Here is a 15,141-nt window from a genome sequence, read left to right as displayed (position 1 = left end):
TCATACCGTAAAAACATGGTGTGTTACTGTTTTTGAAATTAACAGCTAAATACCGTTTTGTCAGCTACATTATAAAACTGTAATTTAACGGCATTTAAAACAGTAACACATCGTATTTTTACGGTATGATGCTGGCAACCACAGCTGCCAGTAGTTTACCGTTTTTTTTACAGGATTAAAAACACTAGCTGTAGCAATTGCATAGGAACACCTTGGCATTGTGGCAGGTAGTTTTACAGACAGGCTGGGCCACTGAAAAGGGGGGACAACTGAACCTTTTGTCCTGGGCTTGAGGGGTGCCTTAATGGTGAAAGCGATCGCAATGTCAACCAACGGGGCCCCCCGTAACGCAATTCCAATGGGGGTCTCAACGTCATCGCACCAGGGGCCTGTGATGAATGTTTTGTACCAGACTCAACTATTTCTTAATGTGGCCCTGCAGACCGGTACACCATATTATACAGCCACAATAACTATAAACATTGGATGAATTTGTGGATACCATGGTAAACTAATAAGTACACCATAAAAAGATGCAATGAGCTCTGAATGTGATGTAGAAAATTAAAGCACATTTAACATGCCCGCAAGATTACGAGTACATAACTGGAAGCAGAAGTGAACGTTGAGTGCATGGTGTTCCCAGGATAGACTCTGACTCTTCTCTGCTGTTCAAAACACATTAACACTGACAGCTGCTTTGTGTGAGCAGACGCAGAGAGGAAACAAAGATATAAACACATAGACCCATGCCCTGTACTGCAGAGGACAATCTAAACACAACAGAGCCACCCCCCACCCCCACCACACACCAACTCACATATACAAACATGTAATCTAATAAGACATTATAGCCAAAAATATCAGAGTTAACACAGACATGAAGTTTTTCTAAACGCTTGGAAGGCTTACCAGCATGAGACTAAATTGAGAAATATATCAGACTATATTTGATGGAGTCGTAATGATACCATTAGGACACCTTTAGAAAACGAACCCAAGCCTTACGCAAACGCAAACTGAATCGTTCGGCCCGGTTTTGTGGTGTGTTCTGCAGCATTGGCACTAGTCTGTGGCTTTTCGGCCGAGTGAGCAAGTTGAATTGGCATCTGAGCTGTTGATGAGAGAGAGAACAATCTGATTGGCAGTTCAGCTTAGCGAACCACTGCATAAGAAAAGCAAAAGTGACAAAAGCAAGCAAACGTCGAAGTCAAGAGGGCACACACAGAAGTCTCTTCTAATTTTACATATTCATCTTTTCTGAGCATTCCAAAATGCAAATATTTTCATATTGACATGAAATTGAAGACGTATTGATCAACATATTGGAAATGGTAAGCAAGCACCGTTTGTTCACGGTTTGTTTATCCACACTCCTAATCCCTGTTTCCGTTTTTTGAATGGTAAATGTGACTTCTGCCCCCCGCTGGTGTAGACAGTGGCCGTTGACTGTAGACTTTGCAGTGTTTTCAAGACACGTCCTGATTTTGCCGAGTTAGACACGTTCCTGGGCCAACATATTTTGCTGATCCTGGAACAACATTCCTCTCCAAAAATGTGTCCCTCAAATCTGATTGGTTGGTTGGACTGTTGTTTCAGGATCAACAAAGATGATGATTCAGGAACATGCTGCACTTGGTGAAATCAGGTTCTGCGTGTTCGAGTGCACCTTTTTGGCGTCAGCTTTTGTTGGCGCTAGTTCTTTGAAGCCAGCTTGATGTGCCACAGCTTTTACATTGCTGTAGTAGTAACAACTTCAGAAATAAAAGCGGCTACAGAGTTTCCTTCAAATGTCTGTGCCATTAAACTGGGCATGTTATTATTGAGCAAGAGATTTGCATGACAACAGTTTTATTTTGCTCAGCAATATTCTCTTCAAACTTTTGCTTTGCTGTGACAAAATAGAAAGCCGATCATCCGAGCTTCATATGCATAGCCAGCTATAGCCATTTGTGGGTTGATTCCACTGAAATGTGTAAAGGGATGGTCACACTAGACTTTATGGTCACTCTATGGACTTCTATTCATACTGATGTGAATTCTGCAGACAGGAAAAACTCTTGAAAATATTTTTTTTGTTTTGAATTTGTCCACATTTGTGCATACATAAGATCAAGTTTGATGAACCCTAAAGCGAGACATCATATTAAGCTTGTTTTAGGCATGTGTGACCGTGGCTTAACACTGTTCTATCCAAATATTTGTCTTTATGAGTTTAACGACCAGCAGGATGACGTTAGCTCAACCATATCTTTGCCGACCAATGGAAAATGGGAGGAGTGTTCAGGAACCTATTTGGTGCTTGCACATAAATTACGCACTTAAGCTTTAAATTTCTTTGAATCAAATCAATCAATACATTTTTTTACATTAATGCTAAAAAATATATATTTAAATAACTTTAAATGTGAATGTCTGTCATTACTTTGAGACTCTTTGCAAGAAAGACAGACAGAGTGAAGGAAGTCGTGTGGTAGCATCATTGGTCACACTTTATTTTGATAGTCCACTTTAGACATTCTACTAACTAAGTAACTTTGCAACTACATATCAACTAACTGTCATTAGAGTATTAGTAGACTATATGCTTATTAATATCTGCTAACACTTTATTTTGATGGTCCCCAACAGATATTCTACTGACTATAAGTAACTACAAGTCAACTTATTCTACTAACCCGAACCCTAACACCTAACCATAACCTAACAGTCTACTGACAGTCTACTACAATATTCTAATACTCTAATGAGAGTTAGTTGACATGTATTTGCAAAGTTACTTATAGTTAGTAGAATGTCTAAAGTGGACTATCATAATAAAGTGGAACTGTATAATTTATAATATTTCCACGTGCCTACAAATCTCGAGTATTTAGAGCGCCAGACGCAGCTGGATTATGTGCAGGGCCTCCACACGCTTCTCTGGCCTCTGACCAGGCCCCGGAGATCAGACCGGGCCCCGAGCGTACTCTTCTTCTACGGCTTCCACCCACAGCGCCTGACAAATATATTTTGCCGAATTTGTGTCTAATCCACACGTCCATGTAGAGATCCCATTACGGCTTGACTTGAGTGGCCCAGCTGTTCAAACACAGTGATTAATTAAAGGAATTCAGTTTGTAAAACAACCCAACACCCCCCTCCCCCCCCTCCCCCAATCTCATGAGAGCCCAGCTGGAAGCATTGCTGTAACTCCAGCAGTGTCCGATTGGTTGGTCTCCTCGCTTTAAAGCCGACGCTCCCCGAGGTGTCCCGCATTAGCAAGACAAACACTTCAGAGCTGAGTGGGGGAAGGGGTTGCGTGGATGGGTTTGGACAGTTTTAGTGATCTGGACTGGGGCAGGTGAGCTCTCATGTTGCAGATTATGAGCCGAGGTCACTCTCGTGAGCAGTGCAGGTGTGCGCTATTCATCACACTGGGAGTCATGCTTAAAATCCCATTAGACCTGAATGCGTGCTGACCCGCTTTTATAATAGCCCGCGGCACGGCTTCTCCGAGCGCCCCAGCGCACTCCGCATCCTGAAAATATTAAAAGGCCAACAGGCTGCCGCACTAAACACACGAAGAGCCGGAGATGGGGCTAATGATGTGCACAATTAAACTTGCTGTGTGCCTTCTTAAGTATGCACTTGATTGTGAAGTACTCCTCTGCTTCACCTACTAAAGATATTAAAGGTAGAGTTCTTTCTAGTATCCCACTTTAAAATGCAGTCAATTTTAAGTAAGCTATTGGTTGATTGACCAATGTCAAGTGTAAAGGCTGTGGTGCTTTCCCTCTGCCTCAGCCTGTTGGGGAAACATTTGTTATTTTTTGGCGCTATTGGCGCAAGGAATTACAAATGAGAGGCTCATTGATCTATAAACCATGATTCACACATCCCTGCTGAAAAAAACTGCATAAACCAGAATGGATTCCATGTTGGTCCAGGCTGGTTTTTGCTGGTATAGTGCTGGTCTTGCTGGTGGACCAACATATCCATGCTGTTCTGGTGAAGCTGGTTCGTCAGCATGGTCTTGTGGGGTTGAGAGTGAGTAGGCCAGCTGTCTGTATGCAAGCAGTGTTTTGATGACAAGCATTGTTTTTACTTGCGTATTTCTATATTTAACACTTTAATGATGTAAAGGACAAACAATAAAAGGTGATTTTTTGAATTATAGGATTATAACGTTGTACAGTAGTCAACATTTGAAGTAGATCCACACCTTTCGTCAAAGTTATACATGAATTTTGAACAATACCCGTTCTTGTCTTAGGACAACTTTGATTAACTTCTTTGATCCACTTCAGATGTAGACTACTGTAAGGTATTTTGTTCCCTATGCTGAAAGTAGAACTGAAAATTGTAATTATTTCTATCATGACAACTCTCGTAAGATTTTTAGCATGGTAATTAATATGATAGTGTTAATGTATTTGGTCTTGGTGGAATAGATCTGCCATGCTGCTGCTGTTGATTATTGCTGTTGTTCTAGATTACAAGTACAAGCAACTTGCTACTGCAAATGCATCCTCGGAGATGCTGCTGTGAGCATGTGAGACATACTGCTGATGCACAAATATCATATATCAATTAAACCATGGTAGATCAATACAGGTGGAGCTGGGGAAGGTGGAGCTGGAAGGTGGAGCTGGGGAAGGTGGGAGGGGTTTAGACTATCTGCTTTAATGAATGGTGTTGAGCAGCAAGCTCAGATGCTTTAATCAATGTCACCGGTTAACTGGTAAAATGTTTCAAAGGAATTGCCTCCTGTTTCAAAGGACTTGTAAAGAACTTGTGTACATTTCAAAACAAAGACATTTAGAGATATGAAAACCAAGACAAATGCCTAATAAAAGCATAATCATAAGCAGTTTGTTCAATAACGGGTATGAGAAGAGCTCCTTCAATGTGACAGTTAATAACAACTTGATAATGAAAGTTAAAAACTGAAAGTTGCTGTTTTTAAAAGACTTTTAATGCTCATTTGGGAACTCACATGTGTCAAAATCCAGCTGTCAGTCACTGATTCAAAAATGTGCACAAAGTAAAAGGCATACGGTACGTATGTCATTGCAGTCAGGAACATGAAATATTGTTGACAGTAGTGATAGTGTCACAGTTATGTTTTGTTAGTTCCCTTTCAAGGGAACGAGACGTTGCGTCGTAATGACGCTGTGGGAACGCTCTGTGATTGCGTCGTGAAGCACTTGTGAAATCAGTCCATTGGCGTATAGCTAAAGTGCACCCAGACCATTGAACATTGTCAGCTTCTGTGTCTTCAGCAAGTGCTCTGTGTGAAACTGTCTCTGTCTGTTTATTGTTGTTTGTCCACAAGCATATTATATATCTAGACAGGAGTATAATGGAGAGCAAACAGCAGTTTGGATCGTGTGTTCCTCCCTGAATCATGAGCTGAGTGTACCGTTACACTCCTATACTGAGCCCACGGAAACCAAAAATCTCGTTGACAGGTCAGTTGTAACAACGAGCGAGAAAGGAGATGGAGGAGATAAATCTCCAACCCTTGGGGAATCACCCGTTTAAAGAAACTCAGGGAGTCCACTGGCAAACAGAGAACGCAGCAGAGCTCGTCATAAAACCAGAATCAACACTGGTTTGGCTTTTCGGAGATGGCGAGAACTGAGAGATTTGAAAAGTGACGCAGAGATGGGGTTTTTATTACTCAACAACAGGTAAGTATAAGGTAAGTATGTTATTGAACAGATAAATTGCCATATGTTGTTCTCTAACAGAGTTAATTGTAAAGCGTTATCTATTGTGAAGGCTCATTTCATTATGGTTGTTAGAGCGCTGTGCTGGAATTTATTTTCAAGGAAGTAGCATGCCTATCAGTAGCAGTTTCTTCATTAGGGCGACGCACCACCAAATTCGAAAGGGACGGATCTTTTCTAACACATTCGGATTCAACCACAAAGTTACGCTAGCCGTCACTGTCTGCCTCTGGATATAGTCCAATCAGCGTCAACTCTCTGTTCCCATAGACTTCTATACAAAGATCATTTTTTTCAAACTGCAATGCATTCTCTATGGGTCCCGGGAGGGCTCGCACTATAGCGTTCTTTCGTCATCATTCGTAATCTTATCTTGTGCAGCGATTGGTTGGAACAAGTATACCTCTATTTATAATCTTTAAGCTGAAGTGACATCCAGTAATGTCCTCAGTGCATAACTTACATTTCACAGCCATATTCTGCATCTGTAAATGTTAGAAAGTCAAGCAAATATTTCCATTTTACTGTCAGGAGTGGACGAGCTTCTGCAAGCTAAACAGCGTGTGCGCCGAACAGACGAAGCGCAATAATTCTGACTAAAATATACATTAACACAAAAATATTAATATATTTTGCTAAAATATTTGCTGTTGAATATTTGTTGTTATTGGTGAGCTATATGTTGAATTTCAAACCTACAAGTGTATTTTTATGATAGCAGTTTTTATTTATTTTCATTTTTAGTTTAGTGAATCTAACTACTTCTTTAAAATCATTATTTTGTTTTTAGATTGTAATGTTACAATGTTAAAATGTAATGTGATTTGACCCCTTTTTTTTTTTTTGCACATAATAGATAGATTGTTTTCATAGCCTGCAATATGAACATTGGTTGTTGTACAATATTGGTCAGGATGTGAATTTATTTATTTATTTATTTTTTTTTAAATACAGATTTTGTTAAAAATTTAAATAGAAAAAATGGAAATACTGAGATTATACCATATCGCCATTAAGCCCATTTTTTTGGTCATATTGCCCATCCCACCTTATGGCATGCTTTAAATACTGAATATTCCATGTTTTAGCTAAGCAGTAACAATACATTATTATCACTGTTAAATGGTTATGTAACAATTAGCCTACATTCAGTCCTGCATTACTAGTCTGTTTGCAAACTAAAAGGTGTTGAACGTTGTACCTAGTTGTGTGTGTATATATATATATATATATATATATATATATATATATATATATATATACATACACACACACACACACACACACACACAAAAGAGAGATGTCTTGAGTTAGAAGTGCAAATCTGTGAGCACCATGTTGGCAACATAAGGTATCAGCTTTAATGTTCTTTGAACTAGGTCTAGATGAAATCTTGTAAAAGATATAGACCGACCAGCCTGTCATGAGCAAAGTCATTTTGGAGAGCAAATATACTCCAGATTTCTGTGGTCAGTGTTCATATCTCTTAGCTCTCACACACGATTGAGTCTGCAGCTGGCCGAATGAGGCCTCAGAACATGTGTTACGTGTTCCTGCATGGAGGAGTGTTTCAATATATCATTATATAATTGATGACAAACTCACTGAGAAAATCTGAATCGATGAATGATTGGAACAGGGTTATCATATGGTACGCAATATGATATCATTGAGGAAGAAATTATTTGTGGTGTATACTTCCTTTTTAAAATTGGACACAATATCAATAAACATTGTCATTAATTTTTTATTTATTTAATTTTTAAAAGTTTATTGACCTGTGCACATGTGCTGAAACAAGACACAAAATGGACCCCTGTGGGTCATGTGACCAGTTTTTTGCACTTTCATTGATAAGTATGTGAGTTCTTCTCCCCTGAGATAGGTTTGACCAATAAATGGGTGTCTCATTTTCTTAAAAATAAACTAAAATAGACTATGTTGCCTCTAGGCAACACCGTACCATAGAAGGTTTTAACTAAAACAAAAACCATAACAAACTTTCTTTATTTGAAATTAAAATGGTAACACTTTATTTTAGTGTCCTTGTTACACGTGTTACATGTAGTTACTTTAGTAATTACTGTGAATTGTGCATAATTACATGCAACTAACCCTAAAACAAACTTAATCCTAACTCTATAGTAAGTACATGTGGTTATATAATATTATTTAGTACTTATGTATAACTACACCTTAACCTAAAAAATTAAATCAGCCTGTAAAAAAAACATATTTTAATTTTTAGCTAATTGCCACTATATATCAACATATTATATATATATATTTTTTAAATAAAAAAAGAGAGAAACAAAAAATTACTAAACCTTTAAAATTCAAATAGAAAAATTAAATTAAATAAAAACAAATTCAAAATATTCATAAAAAACATAATATAATTTCACCGGTACTCAAATAACTGTTTTGGAACAGAGAGGATTATTTACAACTCTCATGAACAAACTGAAGGTAATGTGGTTGTCACTTCTCTTCTTGATCCTCTGTTCACACTGAGTTCAGTTATTTACAGGAGTGACAACTGCATTAATTGTACAACCCAGGCATTTACTAATAATTGATGCATTAATATTTAAATTGGTTAATTAATATTTATATTGGTAATATTAGTAGTACCAGTTGAGTTAATCTGTTGGCATTCATGTTGTAGTCAAAATATTTCAAAGTTTCACAATCACTTTATCAATGATTCCAATTTTGTAAACACTCATGTGTCCGGTACTTGTCATGAAAGCAGACCCTGATCCCATGTCTGAAGGAATGAATGTTATGTACTGTAGAAGAACATCAGTAAACATGTGGAATTATTATTATAGCTAACAAAAACTAAAACCGTAAAAAAAAATTAAAAAAAAATAAAAACATTTTGTTATACTTGAAATCTGTAAACTTTAACTGAAATGAAAAAAAAAAAAAAAAAAATATTTCAACTATTTGCCAAGGAAGTATTTCTCAATTTCTTTTAGTTTAACTTGATGTAAACTAAATCTGAAATAAAAATGAATAAAAATCACATAGACATTTTTTTTTTTTAAATGCCTCAGGTTATGTATGTAACCTGGTTCCTTGAGAGGGAACGAGACGCTGCATCATGATGTTGACGCTATGGGAAAGCCGGTGTCTGAAGCATGTGTGGATCCACGCCAATCCTTATTGGCCAACAGCGTGACCAAATTATAGATGCCTGAAAGCATGTCACCAAATTCTAATTGTCTGAAGGAAGACATTTTCAGGCATTGCAATGCATTACAACGCATTCCCTTCATTCCCAAGGTAAGAAACTAGGGACTGCTTCACAAAATAAGGGTACAACCCTTTTTTTTTCTCAGGGGGTTTCACAATGAGAGAGAGAGAGAACGCGCAGCTGTTATTGTGTAACCTGTGGAAGAGTTTCAGATATTTCAGAATCGATAAGTGTCGAAAAATCTATATTTCTGACTACACTAGATTGTACTTAGTTTATTAATACATTATACCTTTTTAAAAGACTACAATTGAAAAATGTACATAATAAAATTCAACCCGCCAAAGTGGTTAGTAGGAGTGACTTCATTTCACACCACCTCTGAAATTTGGCGGGTGTTAATGTCAAGCCCTGCTGGTAATATAGCTAGGGCATATATTGCTTATATTTTTTTGATGCCATTTCTTTCACACAAAAAACAGTAAACAAACTTCTTTTTGTTTTTATTTGTTATTTTTATTTTGAACTTCTAACACAGAGACAAGACTTCCACAAACAAACAGCTTCCTGAAGACAAAGACACTGGGGATGTGCTTATCAGGCATCTATTTATGGTCCTGGTGACAGGCTTGTGGTACGTCAGCTGACCACGCTATTGGCCAATAAGCGCTTCTATAGCGTCAACGTCATGACGCAGTGTTGAGATCCACTCAAAGGGAATGGTAACATTTTACTTAATGCCTTAGGCTTTATATACTGTATATAGTGCATTATAAAATTATTTGATGCATTAATTATGCCTTGTAATGTATCTTATGATATATTGTAAGATCTCATGAATAATTGTAACCACAGTTATAATACATTATAATACTTATCTATTCATTGACCACACCTTTAGAAAGTCTAATGCGTTAAAACACAACACTCAACCAATTTCAGATGGAACAAGGAATCTGTAAATATTATAATGCAATTTAACTTTGTTTACAATTATTTATGAAAAGATATTATAACATGCATTGTGACTACCTTTATAATGCATTATACAAGTACAGTACATAAAGTGTTACCAAAATAAAAATAACACAACTAAATGACTAAAACTTTAATTAAAAAGTTTAATTAAAAATATAAACGAATTAAATATAAATATAATTTAATAAAGCTATAATAATATTTCAACGATACTAAAAAGACAAGTTTGATTGTACTGGGACTGCTGCTCTCCACATTTACTATGGTCAAAACAGAAGATAAGCCTCACACCGCAGGAATCCGTGTCATGCCTTTGTTCGCACTTCACAGAGAAACGTGTCGTACTGGAGGTGGGAAATATGATGCCCATGTTCATCTTGTATCTGTACAGATACCAAAGAGCCCAAACCATCTTAGGTTCAGACACTGTTCAGACACTGTCCTGCGTGTGTTATGTGGGCATTTGGTCTTTTCAACACTAAACTTTGATAAGATGTGAAATAATATGCGATGGATGATGATAAGAACTTGAGGAACTTCTTATCAGAAGCATGAGGGCCTCTCCGTCCTGGCCCGTATGCCACATTACAAACATGGAAGGGGGTGTAAGAGGGGCTAGGGCTGCTTGTTTCATGTTGTGCAAGGATTCCTGTCTTTGTAGTTTTGTATGAAAGCAGTCCAGAGACTGTTTTGGACACAAGCTGTAATTTCTGTTCATTTTGAGCTTCATCCTGGTGTGTGTGTGTGTGTGTGTGTTGTACAATGACAGTGGATGAATATTCCAGGCCTCTGTCCTTGGGTGCACCTTTTATTTTTGGATGTAAGCTCTTCCTAAAATGAGCTAGTCTGAGCCCAGATTTTAAAGGTGGCCAAGGGAGAGCAGATCTTCTGACAAACTGCCAGACAGCAGATCAGTCTTTATGTAGAAAACAGGTTCGGTACAGGTGAAATTCAGACTACAAGCATTTTCTCCAAAAGAAAAAAACTACGATCATGCATTCAACAAAATACTGTCTGTTTTTTTTAACTTTGTCTTTTTAAGTCTCAAGACTTAATCATTTTTTACAAACAACATTGTGAAATGTTGTTTGAAACGTTACTTCGTTCTTAAAGGGTTAATTCACCCAAATTTTTTATTTCTATCATAAATTACTCACCCTCATTTCATTCCAAACCTGTAAGACTTTCGTTCATCTTCGGAACGCAAATGAAGATCTTTTTGAAGAAATCTGAGAGGTTTCTGTCCCTCCATACACAACTAGGCAACTACCACTTTAATGCTTCAAAAAGTTAATAAAGAAATTGTAAAACTAATACATTAAATTTTCTGAAGATACTTGATTGCTTTATATGATAAACAGATTTAATTTAGGCTTTTATTCACATTTAAGCATTGATCAGCAAACATAAACAGAAGCTCAACCGAACCTCCTTGATGTGCAAGAACAAACCTCTCGTAACACGAGAATGAACCTCATTGGTTCCTGCAGAACCTCAAACGTGCTGCGTAACACGAGAATGAACCTCATTGGTTCCTGCAGAACCTCAAACGTGCTGCGTAACACGAGAATGAACCTCATTGGCTCTTGTTGAAGTTCAAATAAGCTGCATAACACGAGAATGAACCTCACTGGTTCTTGATGAAGTTCAAATGGGCTGCGTAACACGAGAATGAACCTCATTGGTTCTTGATGAAGTTCAAATGGGCTGCGTAACACGAGAATGAACCTCACTGGTTCCTGTAGAAGCTCAAACGTGCTTCGTAACACGAGAATGAACCTCACTGGTTCTTGTAGAAGTTCAAATAAGCTGCGTAACACGAGAATGAACCTCATTGGTTCTTGATGAAGTTCAAATGGGCTGCGTAACATGAGAATGAACCTCACTGATTCCTGTAGAAGCTCAAACGTGCTGCGTAACACGAGAATGAACCTCATTGGTTCTTGCAGAAGCTCAAACGTGCTGCGTAACACGAGAATGAACCTCATTGGTTCTTGCTGAAGCTCAAACGTGCTGCGTAACACGAGAATGAACCTCATTGGTTCTTGCTGAAGCTCAAACGTGCTTCGTAACACAAGAATGAACCTCATTGGTTCTTAAGCATTGATCAGCAAACATAAACAGAAGCTCAACCGAATATCCTTGACGTGCAAGAACAAACCTCATTGGTTCTTGATGAAGCTCAAACGTGCTGCGTAACACGAGAATGAACCTCATTGGTTCTTAATGAAGTTCAAATGGGCTGCGTAACACGAGAATGAACCTCACTGGTTCCTGTAGAAGCTCAAACGTGCTGCGTAACACAAGAATGAACCTCATTGGTTCCTGTAGAAGCTCAAACGTGCTGCGTAACACAAGAATGAACCTCATTGGTTCTTGATGAAGTTCAAATAAGCTGCGTAACACGAGAATGAACCTCACTGGTTCTTGATGAAGCTCAAACGTGCTGCATAAAATGAGAATGAACCTCATTGGTTCTTGCTGAAGTTCAAACGGGCTGCGTAACACGAGAATGAACCTCATTGGTTCTTGATGAAGTTCAAATAAGCTGCGTAAAACACGAGAATGAACCTCATTGGTTCTTGTTGAAGCTCAAACGTGCTGCGTAACAAGAGAATGAACCTCATTGGTTCTTGATGAAGCTCAAATGTGCTGTGTAACAAGAGAATGAACCTCATTGGCTGTCGCATGTCAAGCAAATATGCTTGAGCTTCCGTTGATGTATGTTTATATGTGAATAAAAGCCTAAATTCAATCTGTTAGAATGACATTTAGATCAACAACTAACTTCAAATGAATAAGGTAGTGTTTGCTGTTTTAAAAGAACATCCTTGGAACGTGGGCAAGTTTTGTAACCTTTCCCATAGTTATTGTTCCTAACTTTTGCCTAAATGTATCTACAGTTTATGCACGTGTTAGAATTAAACGCTTTCAAAACAAAGTTCATGAAATACCACATATTGCCGTTACTATTTGATGAATGTTCTCATAATGTTGGCAGAAATCATTCTTTGAAATATATTATTTGAATGTCCTTTAAATATTAAGGATCACTAACTTTCTGGCTTAAAACGGCTTAAGGTTGGATGTGTTCATATGTGTCCACACTACAGAGTGTTAAAATAACCCTGAAGCAGTGCTGGAGTTTATTAGATAATTAAGTGATGATTGAGCATTAGTATCACACACTGAAGGAAAGAGGAAAAAACATTTGAAGTCACCATAATGGTGATCAGTGTGTCCTGTAGTTGGGCTCTTGACTCTTCGATGTTTTTCTGAACAGTGTGTTCAGAAAACACTTTTGCTGCATCAGAAGTAGTCGAGACAGAAAACAGCATTAGGTGATGTTGGCCGTTAATTAATGTCATCATAAAGTGCCCTTCACTGATCACATCTGAGGTCTAATCGCTGATCAGAAAAATGTTTTGTTATGGATTAGTTTAAATATTGTGCTACTGACCGTGTGATACTACTGTGACAATCAGATATTCAGAAGAATGATGAAAACATATTTTGAGCTGAAGGTTAATAACAAAGTGCTATTCTGAGACATCAACAATCAGCATATGAAACTCAACATTGGTGACATGCTTCATGGCAGCATACAAAACTCATTCTTTGCTCCCATGCATTGCGACATCAATGAAATAAGCTGCTGAATTCTTTTACTTTTTATATTTGATTTTTTTTTTATTGTCACCATTGTTGAGGTTTGTATGATGAGTGTTTGTATGATGATGTCTAAGTGTGCCTCAACTTTTTCACAAGAGGTTGTTGCATTTTTGGAAGATCTCCCACAGGTTGCTTCAGTGTCACAAGAGATCTTCGTGTCACAATGGCTTAATATTTCTTTTTATTTAATAATGCTTCAACTACATAATCATTTAATTAAGTCATTAGGGAAAACAGTTGTTTAGACCACCTTAATGCAGTGTTTTTACTGCTATTAAAGCAGACATGTTGATCTGTTTTTCATCTTTCTCTTTCTCAATGCACAAAAGTTCTCTAAAAAGTCAAGTCAAATCACCTTCATTTATATAGCGCTTTTAACAATATAGATTGTTTCAAAGCAGCTTTACAGTGATAATAGGAAATTACAGCAACAGAGATTGTTTTGGCTTTACAGCAGCTCTACAATAAAGTTATTGTCCAGCTAAAGTTAGTTTTGATTGATTGATTCACTTCCGTTGCAAAGATCATTCGTTATTAACTTAGACACCGACACCGTTCTAACAGAAAACACAACACCGTTTTAACTGAAAGCACTAAACGCGCTGCGGCCCTCTCATCCGCACAAAACAGTGCCTGGTGGCTCGAGAACGCAAACCCTGAAATAGATTCCAAGGTGCAAGCCTTGAAAAAGTTAGAAAAAAAGGTTATCTCTGCGCAAACCTCAAAAACGCAAACCCGCAAAAACGCAGACGGCGTGCACATGCGTTTAGTCTATAGGTATGCGCGTTGCATACCTATAGCTATAAAAACAATATTACAATTGCTGAAAGAGAAATAAACTAATATTAAGTCAAAGGTCAAGAGCCCAACTTACGTTAACACTGATCAGAATAATGGTGACTTTTAATGTATGACAGAAATACAGTCAAACTGGTTAGTAATAAGTGAAGCTGGTAATTCTGTTTGTGGAGTGGTTTAATCCTCCTCTGCTGAGATCTTTTATCTTCAGTTGATTTAATCTAAGGCTGTGGCTGGAAGTAGTTTCTGTTGTTTTTGTTTCTCTTTCCTTCAGTGATTTTGCTTGTTAACAGCAGGTGTTCGAATGTTTGAAAGAATGTTACAGGAACATCATACTAGTGTTGTCAAAAGATCCGGTACTTCGGTTCCAAGTCGTTACAAAAAAAAAAGTAACTGTTATGGTACCAGCTTTTCTTAAGTACCAGTGGTACCGAAGTACCGGGTTAATCCGGTTCTTGATGCGCGGTCCGAAAGGTGCATAGTTGTGTCCTCTTCATAAAAACACTGAGACATGAGGACCGGCGGCGCTGCTAATGCGGTGGCTCTGAATCTACTTGTTGACAAGAACGGATGAAAGAGCCACAAATGGAAATATTTTGGATTAGGCTAATGTCACGTTGCCATAAGGGGCCGTTCACACAGCGTGTTTTTAATGCGTGCAAATTCGTTATTTCAAATGTAAGCAAGCGCGCTCATAATAGAAGCGACGCGGCGCGCTCGTTTTTCCAGGCGCGCCTCTGTTCATGGTTGCATAGCAACAACAGACGCTACGGGAGA

The sequence above is a fragment of the Rutilus rutilus genome, assembly GCF_951802725.1.
Source record: "Rutilus rutilus genome assembly, chromosome: 21".
Taxonomy (NCBI): Eukaryota; Metazoa; Chordata; class Actinopteri; order Cypriniformes; family Leuciscidae; genus Rutilus; species Rutilus rutilus.
Note: the sequence above shows the minus strand (reverse complement) of the source record.